At 40.4% G+C, this 17,544-nt stretch overlaps 1 non-coding gene across 1 annotated transcript; it reads left to right on the top strand.

The window, feature by feature from the left end:
- The first annotated feature begins 9,012 nt into the window (after window positions 1-9,012).
- LOC148547692 (small nucleolar RNA R71) lies at window positions 9,013-9,116 on the top strand. The gene has a single exon (XR_015897198.1). It is a non-coding gene; the product is annotated as a small nucleolar RNA R71 (small nucleolar RNA).
- Window positions 9,117-17,544: the final 8,428 nt, after the last annotated feature.

The following is a 17,544-nucleotide window of genomic DNA, read 5'->3' as shown; positions in this document are numbered from 1 at the left end:
CATCAAGCTCAAAGAGGCAAAAGAGGAAGGAACCTATGGAGAGTGCTCCTTTTGATGACAAGAGATTCAAGACTACCTTTCATGAGCATGAATTTGAGCGGATAAAGGCCAGAAAGATATTGCCAGAGTTAATCTTCCAAATCAATGCCAATGAATCACCACAGATTTGGAGAAAAATCGAACAGAGGGGGTGGCAATTGCTCACCAGTCCAGAGGGGAAGATCAATGAAAACCTCATCAAAGAATTCTATGCAAATGCAGTTAGAGAGGATAAGACCAAAGCCCCAACCTTCAAAAGCTATGTGAGAGGAAGGGAGGTGGACTTCAGCCCAAGTGCCATAACAAGAGCTCTTCACTTGAAATCACCTCATTTTGATGAAGAGAGCTATCAGGCAAGGATAAGTAGAAGCCCCGATAAGGATGAGCTCTCAGAGATAGCATCAGATATCTGTGTCATAGCTGCTGACTGGGAGAGGTACTCAGATAGGAGACCAAAATTCATAAAAAGGGGAGACCTTCACCCTGAAGCCAAAGGGTGGTTTGAGCTTGTAAGGAGGTCCATCCTACCAGCTGCTAATAATTCAGAGGTTAACATCAATCGAGCCACTATGGTACAATGCTTAGTACAAGGTGGGGAAATTAAAGTGCATGAGCTCATTGCCGAAGGGATTCAGGAGTCAGCTGAGAAAGTTGACTCAGGTGCCAGACTTCGGTACCCCAGCACCATTCTTCGCTTGTGCAACAAGGCCAAGGTAATATTTGAGGATAGCAGCCCAGACTGGGTGAACCCAGGGAGGCCAGTCACACTCGAGCGAATGGTCTATACCACACCGGCTCAGCAACTAAGAAGGCCATATATAGGAAGGCAAAGGGCCCAGGAAGAAGCTCATCGAGAGGAATATCATCAGGAAGAATATCAACAAGAAGAGCATCATGACCCAGCCAACTTGAATATGACTCACCTTCTAAGAGCCATTGAAGATTTGGGACAGAGACATATGGAGGGACAAGAGCAAATACTGAACCGGCTGAGCCAACAGGAAGCATGGCAAAAACAACAAATGGAGCAGCAGCAGGAACAATACTCCCAGCTCACTCAAGCCATCAACCAAGTGAATGAGAGGCAAGAGATTCAAGAGAAGCACTTGCAAGAACTCAACCAGCGGCAGATAGCCCAAATGAAAACTTTCAATGAGTTCAGTGTACTCAATGAAGGAAGGCAACTACATAGGGAGGAGTTCTATGTAAACACTCAAGCCGAGTTGAACTACATGACCAGTAATATGCATCAGCTACACTATGCCATCCCTACATATGATGAGGTCCAAAAAGAATTTATAGAACAAGAAGAGAGAAAAGTGAAATAGCAAAAAGAGACACTCAAGAAGAAGATGGAAGATAGTGGTTTCTGGAGGAAGCTGCTTGGAAAAGGCAAGGGAAGTGGAAGTACAAGCACTCAAGAGAGACACAATGAGGAAAAACAAGGATGGGAGCATGGACATCCACATGAATGAAAGGTGGTGGAATTCTTTTTAGTCTATTGTTTTCTATGCTTTAAATAAGGAAGATCTTGTATGAAATAGAACCTGCTTCCATGTTATGTTTAAACTTTTTAAAATTCTGTCTTTAAAGTTTTCTTTCTGAATAGGTCCATGATTTCTGGTTTAAATATCACTGCATCATTCCCTTATTTGCTTGTAAGCTTGTCCATTTTAAATCAAATTGAAGAAGAGAATGATTATGTTTTTAAAAGACCAGAGTAGAGTTCATATTGTGGAAGTGCATTCATGAATCTTTGGGGTAGTCATAAGTTAGCTAAGTTGGTTCAACCACAAGGCTGGGATGACAATTATCTGGCCTGAATACTTTGCTTTGAATACACTCATGAGACTAAGTTAATAACAAGATCCTAAGAAGAGAAAAGGGAAAGAACAATGGAAGTGAAAAACAAAAGAAAAAGAGTAAGCAATAAGGCTAGGCATCAATGGTTTTAATCTTGAGGCAAGTGTCTGTGGTGCTCCTGTGTGAAGGATCTACTTGGATGAATAAGCTCTTAGGGGTGCCTTATCACTTGGTAACTTGGGTTAACTAACTCGGGATTATCAGCTGAAAGTCCACTATCAAGAGTAACCTTCATTACAGAACACTTAGTAACCCAAAGAGGTGCTGGACACCAAGGTCTCAAGAAAAGAAAATAAATAAACTAAATGCCTGTAGTGTGTATGTATGGGGGAGAGACTTGAGCAAGTAAGTCCTTAGGGGTGTCTCAACACCTAGCACCTTGAACCAACTGGTTCGGGAGTGTTGGCTGAAAGCTTATCTTAAAGAGTTGCCCCCTTACAGAGCACTTAGCCTAAATAGCACAAATAACCCTTGAAATAACAATAAAAGGATCAATGAATAAAAGTCTCATGGGATATAAACAAAGTAAGTGTTTAGGGACATGATAAAGGTCTGAAAGCCAGTAATGGAATGAACCTAAGTTGCTATGCATGAAATCACCATAAAATCAGTAACATGACTTCCACAAGAATGACTCACTCCTCTGGATATTCCATTCATTATTCTCTTGTTCCAGTACTTGCTTAGGGACAAGCAAGCTTTAAGTTTGGTGTTGTGATGCCAGGGCATCTTGGCCAGTTTCACTGACCTTTTCTTTACTGTTTTTAGGTTAGTTTCATGCATTTCTTTAGGAAATAAGCTAGTTTTGGGTAGATATTCACTTATGCCTTGATTCAAGCATACATTGTGCATTTTACATAATTTCATGAGGATTTTGTATAAGTTTAGTGACAAATATTATGTTGCATTACTCATGACTTGGAGTAGAGCTTTGATGCACCTTATTGCTTGATTTCAGGACCAAAAGTAAGCAAGAAAAGGGGAGGTAACTTGCAAAGATAATGAAAAAAGTGATTGCCAATAACACTCTCAAAAAAAAGCCATCAATGCCCACGTTAGAGAGTCACATTAACTAAGTTAACGTGAACTCTAACGTGGAGAAGAGAAGTTGAGCCAACGTTAGTGACACTTAACATTGTCACCAACGTTGGCAATTACTCATAAGTGGCCACGTTAGAAGCCACGTTAACCTAGTAGGTTAACGTGGCCTCTAACGTTAAGGGGGGAAGAGAAGCCAACGTTAGTGACACTCAATATTGTCACTAACGTTGGCCTATGGTGCAAAGTACCACGTTAACTCCCACGTTAACTTGGTTAACGTGGGAACTAACGTAAAGGATGAAGAGTTGTCGACAACGTTAGTGACACTCAACATTGTCACTAACGTTGAAGCAACCACACAACCCCCAAGAGTCACGTTAACTTCCACGTTAACTTGGTTAACGTGGAAGCTAACGATGAGGAATGAAGGATGAGCCAACGTTAGTGACACTCAACATTGTCACAAACGTTGGGATGGCTAAAGATGGCCACGTTAGAAGCCACGTTAACCTAGTTAACGTGGACTCTAACGTGAGACCTAGGGGCAAATTGGAACGTTAGTGACAATGTTAGATGTCACTAACGTTCTCGAAGGATGGCAAGGGCCACGTTAACCTAGTTAACGTGGGCTTTAACGTGAAGCAAGAAGGGGCACACTGGAACGTTAGTGACAATGTTGAGTGTCACTAACGTTCTCGAAGGTTAACAAGGCAACGTTAAAAGCCACGTTAACCTAGTTAAAGTGGGTTTTAACGTGAGGCAAAAGGGTGCATTGGAACGTTAGTGACAATGTTAAGTGTTACTAACGTTCTCGAACTTATATTCTCACTAATTATTAACACCCCTAACGTCCTGAACTAAAGTCTCCGCCCACTTCGCACTTTCTCTCTGCAAGTAAAACCAAGCCCAAATAAAGAAAGGAACTGCTTCAAACTTAATATCCAAAGGCCCAAGACTTGAAGAATCACACTAAAAGCTGAGAAGAGTAGTATATATAGGAGTAGCTTTGAATTGAGAAGGAGTTCTGGAAGCTGGGAAAAAGAGAACTACTCTTTGTATTTTACTTTCTTTGCAATTTCTAGTTTTATGATGTATTCTCCATCTTTGTTTTCATTTTCAAGAGCTATGAACAACTAAACCCCTTTCATTGGGTTAGGGAGCTCTATTGTAATTTGATGGATCAATACTAATTTTCATTATTCTTCTTCTATCTTTCCTCTTGATTTTACTTGAAAGCTTTCGATCTTCATCCAATTGAGTAGTTATCTTGGAAGAGAAGCTATTCAAACTTGGATCTCTTTTGAACCTTGAAAGAGGAATGAAGAGATCAAGCTAGAAATGCTTTCTCATGCTGGACCAAATTGGGTTTGGATGGGTATGTGACTATAACCCTCTCAATACTTGATTTGGGAAATGCATGTGGTATAATCAGTGACCATACTTTATCTCTTCTCCTGAGCAATTGACCAAGGAATTGGCTATTGATCAAGATTTGAGAGATTGAATTGCAAGAAATTGTAATTCAATCACTTAAGATTGCCAAGGAGATCAATGAGTGCATTGATTGAGGAAGAGATGAAAATGAACTTGATCCGGAGAATTGCAACATCTCCTAAGCCCAATGAACTCCCCATCTCTGATCTTACCCATTCTCTTTAATTTCTGCCATTTACTTTTATGAGCAAATCCCTCATTCCCATTTACAATTCTGCAATTTATTTTCAGTCATTTACTTCCAGTCCTTTAATTCTAGCATTTACTTTTCTGTTATTTACATTCCCGCCATTTTATTTTCTGCAACTCTCAACCCAAATTCTGGATTCGCTCAACTAGAACATTCTTCTAATTAAAGTTGCTTGATCAATCAATCCCTGTGGGATTCGACCTTACTCTATTGTGAGTTTTTACTTGACGACAAATTTGGTACACTTGCCGAAGGGAGATTTGTTGAGAGACAAGTTTTCCGCGCATCAGTTGGGAGTATTGTTCCTGTTACTGCTCCATTTGTTGTTTCTGCCACTCTTCTTGTTGGCTCATCCAGTTGGACTGAAGGTTTAGTATTTGCTCTTGTCCTTCCATATGTCTCATCCCCAAATCTTCAATGGCCCTTAGAAGGTGATTCATATTCAAGTCGGTTGGGTCATGATGTTTTTCTTGTTGATATTCTTCCTGATGAGGTTCCTCTTGGTGAGCTCCTTCTTTCACTTTTAGCTTCCCTATTTGTGGCCTTCTTTGTTGCTGAGCAGGTGTAGTATAGACTAGACGTTGGATTGTAACTAGCCTCCCAGGGTTCACCCAGTCTGGATTGCTATCCTCAAAGACCACCTTAGCCTTTGTGCACAGTCTGAGAATAGTGCTGGGGTACCAAAGCCTGGCACCTGAATCAGCCTTCTCAGCTGACTCTTGAATCCCCTCAGCTATGAGTTCATGCACATTGATTTCTCCACCCTGTACTAGGCAATGTACCATAGTCGCTCGATTAATATTGACCTCTGAATTATTTGTAGCTGGGAGGATGGACCTCCTTATGAGTTTAAACCACCCTTTGGCTTCCGGGCTAAGGTCTCCCCTCTTGATGAACCGCGGTCTTCCATCTGCATACCTCTCCCAATCAGCTGCTATAACACAGATGTCAGTCACGATTTCTGTGAGCTCATCATTGTCAGGGCTCTTACTTATCCTTGCATGATAACTGAGCTCATCAAAATGTGGTGATTTCAGGTGAAGCGTTCTTGTTATAGCATTTGGGTTGAAGTCCACCTCCTTTTCTCTTACGTAGCTTTTGAAGGTTGGGGCCTTGGTTTTGTCTTCTCTAACCACATTTGCATAGAACTCTTTGATGAGGTTTGCATTGATCTTTCCCTCTGGATTCGTGAGCCTTTGCCACCCTCTCTGTTCAATTTTCTCCCGAATATGTGGGCACTCGTCTTCATTGATTTGGAAGGTTAACTTAGGCAGTATCTTCTTGATCTTGATCCTTTCAAATTCTTGTTCATGGAATGCAGTTTTGAATCTCTTCTCATCGAAAGGAATGCTCTCCATTGGTTCCTTCCTCTTTTGTCTCTTGGAGCTTGATGCTGCCATGAGTGGAGGTTGATGTGTACGGGTGTAGTAAAAAGAAGAGATGTAGGATTTAGAGAATGAGAAGTTGGGAGAACTGGTTGTTGGAAAGTGAAGTGCAAGGGATAGGAATTTCGAATGTGGAAGTGGTGCGGACTAGATCCACTTATATAGAGAAGTGGTGAGTGGATGAAGGGTGTGGATTGATGGAGTGGTTGCTTGATGGACGGTTGGGGTTGTGCATGGAGAAAGGACAAGGATTATCACTTTATGATGGGGATTGCTCGGTCTTCAAGGGTCCCATTCTTTTCCATGTTGCATGGCAACATTTTCCAATGCGTTCCCTTTTGAGAACAAGTGTGTAGTCCCTCTTCATGAAGTGGCCGAACCTTCCTCATTTCATTGTCCAATCAATCCCTTTCAATTCTCCTTTCCTTTTTCCTATAAAAATAAGAAAAATTAATATCATACAAATTCAAACTTTACGGCTAGAATAATAAAGAAAAAAAAGGATTGGATTGTTTATTCATGAACACCAACTAACTAACTAACTGTGTATCCTTATATGCATATTCGTGGCACCCTGGGGTGACACCAAACTTAGTTTGGAGCACTGTGATGAAAAGTTTTGTTCAAAGCCCCCAAGACTAGCATGCTCTGAGTTGCGCTCATGCTTTCTTGGCATGCTTTGAACACCAAACTTGTTCTTCACTATATACTGCATAATAAGGATCTCACTAAGTGTCTGTCAAGTTTGGGTTGGAGTCCATGAATATTGACTTATTCACTATTTTCTAAAAGCATATAAAACACGGGTTGCCTCTCATGAAGCGCTTCTTTAGCATCACTAGCTTGACGTTTCGCCTTCATCAGGGAGGTCGATAATGTTTCAAGTCTTCTCCTCTGGCTGTGGACCTATATCCGTTGGTTGTATCAATTATCTCTACATGTTCCAAGGAGAGAACTCTATTGATAATGAAGACCTTAGGTAACTGAGATGGTACAGTGGGGAGATCAGGGGGGATATCTGGGAAGTAAGCTGAGATCACTTTATCCCCTGGAGAGAAGTCCTCTGTAGGGATCTTCTTGTTCCTCCACCTCCTTGGTACCTTCTTCTTTGTTCCTTTTGATGTTCCCTTACTCTTTGTGACTTCTTCTTCTAAGGGAATTTTGTTGTTGTCTTCACATGTCTCTGGTGGTTTAGGTTCCTCCAGCTTTTCCTTGAGCTGTGACAACTGCTTATTTCCTTGTTCATCAACCAAGGGCTTTCCTAGATGGGCTGGTTGTGCTTCAGTGCTTGCTTCCTCTTTCAGTATCTCATTATGATCTTTGCTTGGTTCTTTGTTCTCTTGGTCTGCTTCTTGTGAGAGTTTGAAGACATTAAAGCTGAGTCGTTCAACATGGATCCTCAATATTAGCTCCCCTCGCTCCACATCTATGAGTGCTCTGGCTGTAGCTAGGAATGGTCTTCCTAATATGATTGGGTGAGTGTGACTCTCTTCCATGTCCAGGATGACAAAGTCTGTGGGAAGAAAGTATTTTCCAACCTTTACCAACACATTTTCCACCACTCCTATTGCTTGTTTTTGAGTTTTGTCTGCTAGCCTGATGACTACATCTGTGGGCATTATCTCATTGATCTGCAGCCATTTCACCAGGGATAAGGGCATTAAGTTGATGCTTGCTCCCAAATCGCAGAGTGCTCTATCAAACATTGTTTCTCCTATGGCACAGGGGATGTGAAAACTCCCTAGGTCCTTTCTTTTTGTAGGCAACTCTGGTTGAATGAGGGCGCTGCACTCCTTGTTCATCACTATAGTTTGGTCTCCCTTGAGTGAGCTTTTCCTGGGAAGCAGTTCCTTCATATACTTGATGTATGCAGGCATTTGTTGGATGGTCTTGATGAATGGTATGTTGACATGCAGAGATGCAAACAAGTCAAGAAATCTTGAGTATATTCTCTTCTCAACAGCACCATTGAGTAGTTGGGGAAAGGGTGCATAAAGTCTCAGTAGCTCCTGTTGTGAGATTTCTGGTTCTTGGTGATCTTTTTCCTCCTTCTCTGTTGAGGTGTCTCCAGGTTGTTCTGCCGACTTGTTTAGCTTGTCCTCTGTCTCCTTATCACTTATATCGACCATCTTGCAATCTTCCCATCTTACTTTCTTTGTTTCACCTCTCGGATTCTTCTCTGTGTCACTTGGGAATCCATCTGTAGGTTTGGGAATCTACTCAGAGAGATACCCCACTTGGGATTCCAACCTCTTGATTGTGTCTCCCTGGTTCTTGAAATTGGCTCGCACTTCCTCCTTGAATGCCTTGTTGTCTTGAATCTCTTTGCCTATGCCTTCAAGTAGATTCTCAATCCTTGAGAGTCTGTCATCAAATGATGGTAGATTGGGATTAGAGGTGGGAGGATGAGGAGGGTTATTTTTGCCTTGGTAAAGGTGTTGAGAGGGTTGGTTATGTGGGTGCTGATATGGTCTAGATGCGAAATGTTGGTGGGCTGCATTGTTGTTGGGATTTGAACGTCTTTGATCTTGGCCTTGGTCTTGTTGATTTCCCCACCCGAAGTTTGGGTGATTCCTCCATCCAGGGTTATAGGTCTTAGAGTATGGATCATGGTTTTGCCTAGGTAAATTCCCAATGTAGTTGGCTTGCTCCTGACTATCCTCTGCTTCTTCATTCACTCCTTCTTGGGTTGTTGATGAAGTGGTGATTGCTGCTACTTGGTTCCTCTCCATCTTCTTGGTTAGGTCAGCCAGCTGCTTGGTAATGAGCTTGTTTTGGGCCAGCAAAGCATCTACATTGTTTAGCTCCATTACTCCTTTAGTGTTGCCTCTTTCAGAAGCATAGAAATAGTCATTCTCTGCTACTGTTTCAATGACATCTATGGCTTTCTCAATGGTCTTCTTCTTGTTCAAAGATCCTCCGGATGAATAGTCTACTGCCTTCTTTGATTCATATGACAGGCCTTCATAGAAAATGTGCAGCTGCACCCATTCGTTGAACATGTCAGGTGGACACCTCCTTGTCAGGTCCTTAAACCTCTCCCATGCTTCATAAAGAGTCTCACCATCTTGTTGCCTGAAATTTTGGACCTCAACTCTCAGCCTATTGATTCGTTGAGAGGGGTAGAATCTTGCTAAGAATTTGTTCACCACACTTTCCCAAGTTGTCAAGCTCTCCTTCGGGAAAGCTCCAGCCACTTGGCTGCCTTATCCTTGAGTGAGAATGGAAATAAGAGCAGTCTATAGGCGTCAGGATGAACACCATTAGACTTCACTATGTCAAAAATTCTCAGGAAGGTGGTTAGTTGTTCTGAACAAGGGTGATGAGCTGTGGTTTTAGTTCAAAATTGTTGGCATGGATGGTTGGCTTTTGAATGCTACTTCCACAGTTTCCTGGGTTTGGATTGATGTAAGAGCCTAAAACTCTTCTATCCTCCCCAGCATGATTTGCTCGACCTCCTCCGCCATGGTTGTGAGCCTCTTCTTCACGATGGTTTTCCATGTTTTCTTCCATATTTGGTTCGAAGTATTCCTCAAAGTATTCCTCTTCTTCCTCAGCACCAACTACACGTTTTTCTCTTGCTTCCCTCCTTAATCTAAGGAAGGTCCTCTCAGGTTCAGAATCAAAGGAAGTTGAAGCCCCGATTCTTCTACCTGTCATACAACCAACAAGGCACAAGCAAGGAAAATAAATGCAGAAAGTATTCTGTTAGAATTACTGTTAGTGTGAGTGATGCAATATATCAAACAATTAGTGGGTTAGTGAACTGAATTGTAAATAACAAAGAAAAATGAAAATGTAGGGGTAAGGGAAGAAATTAACTAGAACTGGAAGTAAATTACTCTAACAAAAAATTAAATCAAGCAAAATAAAAAAACTCAATCTAGTTATCCTCCAATTTAATCATTGTTGATGCACAATCAATCCCCGGCAATGGCGCCATAAACTTGATGCACGGAAAACTTGTCTCGTAACAAATTTCCTTCGGCAAGTGTACCGAATACGTCGTCAAGTAAAAACTCACAATAGAGTGAGGTCGAATCCCACAAAGATTGATTGATCAAGCAACTTTAATTAAAGGAATGTTCTAGTTGAGCGAATGAGAATTTGAGTTGAGATTTGCAGAAAATAAATGGCTGGAAGGTAAATAACAGAAAAAGTAAATGCTAGAAATAAAGAGCTGAAAGTAAATGACGAAAAGTAAATTGCAGAATTGTAAATGGGAATGGGGTAATTGCTCATAAAAGTAAATGACAGAAATTAAAGAGAATGGGTAAAATCAGAAATGGGGAGTTCATTGGGCTCGGGAGATGTTGCATTCTCCGGATCAATGTCATTTTCATCTCTTCCTCAATCAATGCATTCACTGATCTCCTTGGCAATCTTAAGTGATCGAATTACAATTCCTTGTAATTTAATCTCTCAAATCTTGATCAATAGCCAATTCCTTGGTCAATTGCTCATGAGAAGAGATGAAGTATGGTCACTGATTATATCACATGCATTTCCCAAATCAAGTGTTGAGAGGATTATAGTCACATATCCATCCAAACCCAATTTGGTCCAGCATGAGAAAGCATTTCTAGCATGATCTCTTCATTCCTCTTTCAAGGTTCAGAAGAGATCCAAGTTTGAATAGCTTCTTTTCCAAGATAACTATCCAATTAGATGAAGATCGAAAGCTTTCAAGTAAAATCAAGAGAACAGATAGAAGAAGAATAATGAAAACTAGTATTGATCCATCAAATTACAACAGAGCTCCCTAACCCAATGAAAGGGGGTTTAGTTCTTCATAGCTCTGGAAAATGAAAGCAAAGATGGAGAATACATTATGAAAACAAAACTAGAAGTGCAGAGAATAGTAAAATACAGAGAGTAGTTCCCTCAATTTTCCAATCTCCCTAATCAATTCAAAGCTACTCCTATATATACTACTCTTCTGATCTTCTAGTTGGCTCTTCAAGTCTTAGGTATGGGGCTTTGGATCTTGAGTTTGAAGCAGTTATCTTCTTCATTGGGCTTAGCTTTACTTGCAGAGAGAAAGTGTGAAGTGGGCAGGGACTTTAGCTCAGGACGTTAGTGGTGTTAACGTTAAGTGAAAATGTGGGTTCGAGAACGTTAGTGACAATCACATTTTTCACTAACGTTCCTTACCCAAGTTAGAGCCACGTTAACCTCAACGTTAGTGGCACAAACGTTGCCTCTTGGTCCTTCGCACATGTTTTTGGGACTTACCTTTCCCAATAACGTTGAGAAGCCTCCCCCTTCCTTACGTTAGAGTCCATGTTAACTTAGTTAACGTGGCTCTTAACGTTAGCTTGCCAACCTTCGAGAACGTTAGTAACACTTACCTTTGTCACTAACGTTCCAATGTGCCCCTATCTCCCACATTAGAGTCCACGTTAACTAGGTTAACGTGGCCTCTAACGTAGCAATGCTAGCCATCTCCAACATTAGTGACAAAGGTGAATGTCACTAACGTTGGCTCATCATCTCTCTTCTTCACGTTAGCTTCCACGTTAACTAAGTTAACGTGGGAGTTAACGTGGCTCATTGTGGCTTGTGTGGTTCATTCCAACGTTAGTGACAAAGTTAGGTGTCACTAACGTTGGCGATCATATACTTTCTCCACGTTGGCTTCCACGTTAACTAAGTTAACGTGGGAGTTAATGTGGCTTATGGAGGCTTGGCCAACGTTAGTGACAAAGGTGAATGTCACTAACGTTGGCTTATCTTTTGCTTCTTAACGTTAGAAGCCACGTTAACTAAGTTAACGTGGCAACTAACGTGGCCACTTATAAGCTTGGCCCAACGTTAGTGACAAAGGTAAGTGTCACTAACGTTGGCTCCATTTTCTTTTCTCCACGTTAGAGTTCACGTTAACTTAGTTAACGTGACTCTTAACGTGGGCTATGATAGCTTCGAGGACGTTATTGGCGATTACTTTTCTCATTAACTTTGCAAGCTAGCTCCCATTCCTACGTTAGAAGTCACGTTAGTGAGACTAACGTGGCTGCTAACGTGGTTCTTCCTTGCTTCCTTTGTCCTGAAATCAAGCAATAATGTGCATCAAAGTTCTAGTCCAAGTCATGGGAAATGCAACATCTAATTTGTCATTAATTTCATGCAAAATCCTCATGAAATCATGTAAAGTGCACAATGTATGCTTGAATCAAGATGTAAGTGAATATTTACCCAAAACTCGCTTATTTTCTAAGGAAATGCATGAAACTACCCTAAAAATAGTAAAGAAAAGGTCAGTGAAACTGGCCAAAATGTCCTGGCATCAACTTGATATGGCTGTAGTGTAAAATCTAGGGCTCCAGCTTCCTGGAGAGTAATCCTCCTAGGTGCTGCCATATTATTTGCACGTGAATCAACTGAATCAGTAGTAAAGGAGCTTGTTTCCTCCTCAGATGGCGGTTCAGATTCACCCTCAGATAAGACTGGGGAATCGATAACGATCACTTCACCACCCTCAGAGGCTAACCTGCGCCGAGCTCGCCTAATACGTGAAAGAGTTCTTTCAATTTCAGGATCAAATGCGGCTAAGCTCGGATCAGGCAACGAACGCGTCATTCAATGAAAGAAACATATAGCTCATGGTAATAAAATAAAAATAAAATACACAAATAAAATAAAAATATGTACACTAATTAATAATTTAGCACGCTATTGCAACTCTCCGGCAACGGCACCAAAAATTGATGCGTGGTGTAAGTTTGACCAATTAAGAAATTATAATATAAGAACAGCGTTGCGAGTATAGCTCTTAATCAGCAAAAATCTGCCTCATCAATTTAGAAAGGTTGTCACAAAAGTTTAGAATAAAAATACTGGGAGTATGAGTCCCAGGTCGTCTCCCAACGAGTTGCTAGAAAGGGTGCTAAGTTATTAATCAGGAGTTTTCTGGGTAGTTTTGAGTTTGGGAAATGACTAAATAAATAATTGTAAATTAAAGCAATGAAAATTAAAAGAGATTTATATATTCAAATTAAAAAGCCTTGACTGGGGGAATGATTAATCGGAAGTTCTATCCTTGTTGGAATTCTCTCAAGTGTAGTATAAAGAGGTTGTTATTTTCACTTAGTTAACCCTTACTAAATAAAGGAAAGTCAAGTGATTGAGCTAACTCTTATTCGCAAATCCCAGTCCTCTCCCTTGGGAAGGTCTAGCATTAGTAAATATAGAATTAGCCAACAACTTCCAATTTAACTAATCACTTAAGCATTCCAACTCAAGTGTCTCCTTTTAATCAACCCCTATGTCAAGTTGGGAATCTACTCCATTGACATGAGAATTACTTGTATAGAATTAAATAAGAAATAAAAGAAAGACATGAGAGATAATAACTACAATTTAATTAAAAGTAAAAGTAATCCTTTGTATTAACAATCGATAAAAATAATCCAATTGTAACTCTAAACAAGAATTAAGAATATAGAATAAATAAAAGAGTAAGGAAATAAACTAGAATAGTATCTTCAACGGAGGTGATGACTCTTCAATATCCAAAGCAAAAGCAATAAACTATGAAATTATGAAAGTAAAGAAAACCTAGAGGAAGAGTAATTTTCTCTCTAGATTCAGATCTAAAAACTAAAACTATGCTAATGAGAATGTGTGTTGAGTCTCTGCATGTTTCCTAGCTCTAGTCTGTGTTTCTGGGCCGCAAACTGGGTCAAAACTCGGCCCAAAATTGCCCCTAGCGTTTTCTATTATTTCTGCAGATCGCGCATGTCACGCGTACGCGTCAGTCATGCGTGCGCGTCATTTGGCAAATTTCCTTGTCACGCGTACGCGTCAGGCACGTGCATGCGTCATCTTGCAGAACTCCAATCCACGCGTACACGTCAGGCACGCGCACGCGTCACTGGAAATTTCTCCATATCGCGTGCTCGCGTGAGCCATGCGTGCGTGTCGGTGCTCGCTAGTTATCTCCTTGGTTTCTTGTGTTCCTTCCATTTTTGCAAGCTTCCTTTCCATTCTCTAAGCTATTCCTGCCCTATAAAGCCTGAAACACTTAACACACGGATCACGGCATCGAATGGTATAAAGGAGAATTAAAATATACAAATTAAAGATCTCTAGGAAGCAAGTTTTCAACCATAGAACAAAACTAGGAAGGGATTGTAAAATCATGTAAATCATATGAATAAGTGGGTAAAGATTTGATAAAAACCACTCAATTAAACACAAGATAAACCATAAATAGTGGTTTATCACACTGACATAAATTATGGCTGGGAAGGGAATTGCAATGATTCACATTCTAATCATTCAAAGACATTATCACTTGACTATGCGGTCAATGCATACATGGAAGATTGCTCCTCCATGCCACAAAATAATCCACACTGTGATGAATTCAACAATCACTCATGTTGTGGGTGGGAGGATCAAAACCAAACAGCATTCAATAGTTCATACTCCACTCATCAAGAGACATCATCACTAGAGTGTGCTTTCAATAAATTTATGCAAAATTGTCCCCCCCCAATGCCACAAGATGATCCATACTGTGATGAATTCAACAATTCTTCAAGTTGTGCTTGGGATGATCAAAATCAGAGAGAACTCAATATGTCATACTCCATTAATCAAGAGCCATCATCACTTGAGTAAACCTTCAACTCATTTATGCAAAGTTGTCCAACTTCACCTCCCCATTTTTCATTTGAAAATCCTTCATCACTTGACTATACCTCAACACAAAGTTTCCTCCAAGATCCATACAATTCATTTCACCAACCACAAGACACACCTGATTACTCACAAAATCCATTTCATATCCCTCAACACAACTTCACCACAATACCCACAAGCCTACAAAATCCACCCCAATCTACTTCTCTCCTTCTACAAGCAGAACAATACCTGCAAAGTACTATAGACTTTAGGGAGAGAACTAGAGAACTCTTAGAAAGACAAGAACAATCCTGGAAAGAACAAGAGACCCTCTTCAAGAAGATGGATGGGCACTTAGAGCAAATGAGGAAAAATTTAGAACTGCTGAGCAAGGAAGATGAAGATCAATTGGTAGATGTAAAGGAGGAAGTGGAAAAGGAAGATGAAGAGGCCCCTGTGTCAAGCAAAATTTCAACGAAGAATGAGGTGGAGGAGGCATTTGAACCTGAAACTGCATACCTACAGAATCCACTTGATATGACAAAGAACCATGAAAACTCACAACCCCCACAAACTTCCCTGAACCAATGACTCTCAACACTTGAATCTGTGATTAAAAAATATTAAGAGGAGATGAAGAAATCCTGGGAAGAACAACAAACCTCCTCCATGAAAGTGCTATTAAATCAAATGTTGAGTGCTAGGTTTGTCAAAACTTACTGCATGATTCTTTTCTTGCTTGGGGACAAGCAAGGTTTAAGTTTGGTGTTGTGATGACATGTCATCATGTCATGTTTTTCTATACTTTTTCATACAAGAAATTGATGATTAATGCTTAATTATTGAGTATTTTTGTGCTTAAATAGTATATTGCTTTGATCTTTTAATTCTATAAACTTTGTAGGAAATAAGTGCAAAAAGAAGCAAAAAAGCACAAAATAAGCTAAAAAGGAGAAAAGAGAAATTCTGGGGCACATTTTGGAGTTTTGGCACGCTCTGGAGCCTTAGGCCACGCTTTTAAAAGCATGGCCCATGATTTAAATACGGAGCGCTCTTGGCGCAAAAACGTCACGACGCGCACGCGTACAAGACGCTGACGCGTGGGGCAAGGATTTATGAAGACCCACGCGTACGCGTGCATGACGCGTATGCGTGGAAGTGGTTGGCGCTCATTTGGAAAGAAAGCGCTACGTTGCATAAGTGAGCGTTTTCGAGCAAAATCTAAAATGGGAATGGGAGTTCAGCCATCGACGTGTACGTGTGCATGACGCGTACACGTGGATGTGACTTACCTGAAGAAGGACGCACAAGCGTGGGTTGAGCGGTAGTGTGGCAGTAGCATGTTTGAAGACCCACGCGTACGTGCTCAATTGAAGAACGCTACGCTCGTTTGGTGAACGCTGCAAGGGATGCGAAAGCGTGGGTGACGCGTACGCGTCGATGTGCCAGATTGCCAAAGTACGCGTAAGCGTGAGGAACGCATACGCATGGAGGGCCCAAAACGCGAAAAGGACGCGCACACGCAGAGGACGCATACGCGTGGGTGCAAAAGCGTTCCGCTCACTTAATGAATGCTACGCTCTCCTGGAAGTGAATTTTTGCTCAATTAAATCTGATTCCAAGCCCATTGACACACCAAAGTAAGCAGAGCTCATTGCCATCACTCAAAGATACAAGAAACAGTTAGAATAGGAATTTCATTTGAATTGTAATTTGTTTTCAATTTCAATTTCATTTTCATTCTCTAAAGCCTATATAAAGGCATCAGTTTCATTTTACAAGGGACACGCACAGTAGGAGTAAAAGTAGAATAGAGGCTCAGGCTAGAGGATTAGAGACTCTAGAGCTCTCTTGGAGGATTAGAGACTCTAGAGAGCTTAGTATAGTTGATACATTTTTTCTTCCTGCACTTTTACATTTCAATTGTACTGAATTCAGTTTACTTTCATTGCAAATCTCAATTTCCTGCACTTTTATTTTTCTGCAAATTTACAATTCTGTTCATGATTCAGCCTGATTTAATTTTCCTGCAATTTAAATTTCCTGTTATTTGTTCTCAAGTTCTTTTCGATTGCTTGATTTACATCTTTCTTTAATTTCCCTGCACCCAAGTCCCTTTACATTTGCTGCAATTTCCGTTTCTTGCTCTTTAAGTTTCTGCCAATTTACCTTCTACACTTTATACCTTCTGCGATTTACATTCTGTCAACACAATTTCACCCAATTCACCACTGTTAGCTTAACTAGACTAGTCACCTCACTAAAGTTGTTTGATCCATCAATCCCTGTGGGATTGACCTCACTCCTGTGAGCTATTACTACTTGATGCGACCTGGTACACTTGCCGGTGAGTTTGTGTGCAATCGTTTTTCCCTCATCAGGTTGATTCACTCAATTCTCCCCTAATCATGCTTTCCAAGATTTGTTTTTCATCTAACAATCAACAATTATTTCATGCATGCATACAAATATCATGAGGACTTTTCCATAGGTTGTAATGGGGCTAGGGTCAAGGTAGGGTTATATATGGTCAAGTGGGCTCGAAATTTGAATCTTCGATTAACTTAAACTTCCCACCTATCCTATATAACAACCTATACAATTCAAGGCTAGCCTAACTACCCATTCTTCACTTTTTCACACACTCATGCATTCTATTTTTGGTCACCACACATATGCATTATTATTATTTAACTTCACCTTGGGGCATTTTGTCCCCTTTTTATTACTTGTCTTTTTCTTTCTTTTTCTATTATATATATATATATATATATATATATATATATATATTTCTTTATTTTGTATTATTATTATTATTTTGCAATAAAGTATATACAAAAGTATCAATGCATATGGTTTTACATTCAATGCATAAGTATGTACCCAATTTCCAAAATTTTGAAA

This window comes from Arachis ipaensis, chromosome B8 (genome assembly GCF_059453495.1).
Source record: "Arachis ipaensis isolate K30076 ecotype BB chromosome B8, ASM5945349v1, whole genome shotgun sequence".
In the NCBI taxonomy this organism is placed as follows: domain Eukaryota; kingdom Viridiplantae; phylum Streptophyta; class Magnoliopsida; order Fabales; family Fabaceae; genus Arachis; species Arachis ipaensis.
Note: the sequence above shows the minus strand (reverse complement) of the source record. Positions and strands in the feature narration are given on the sequence as shown.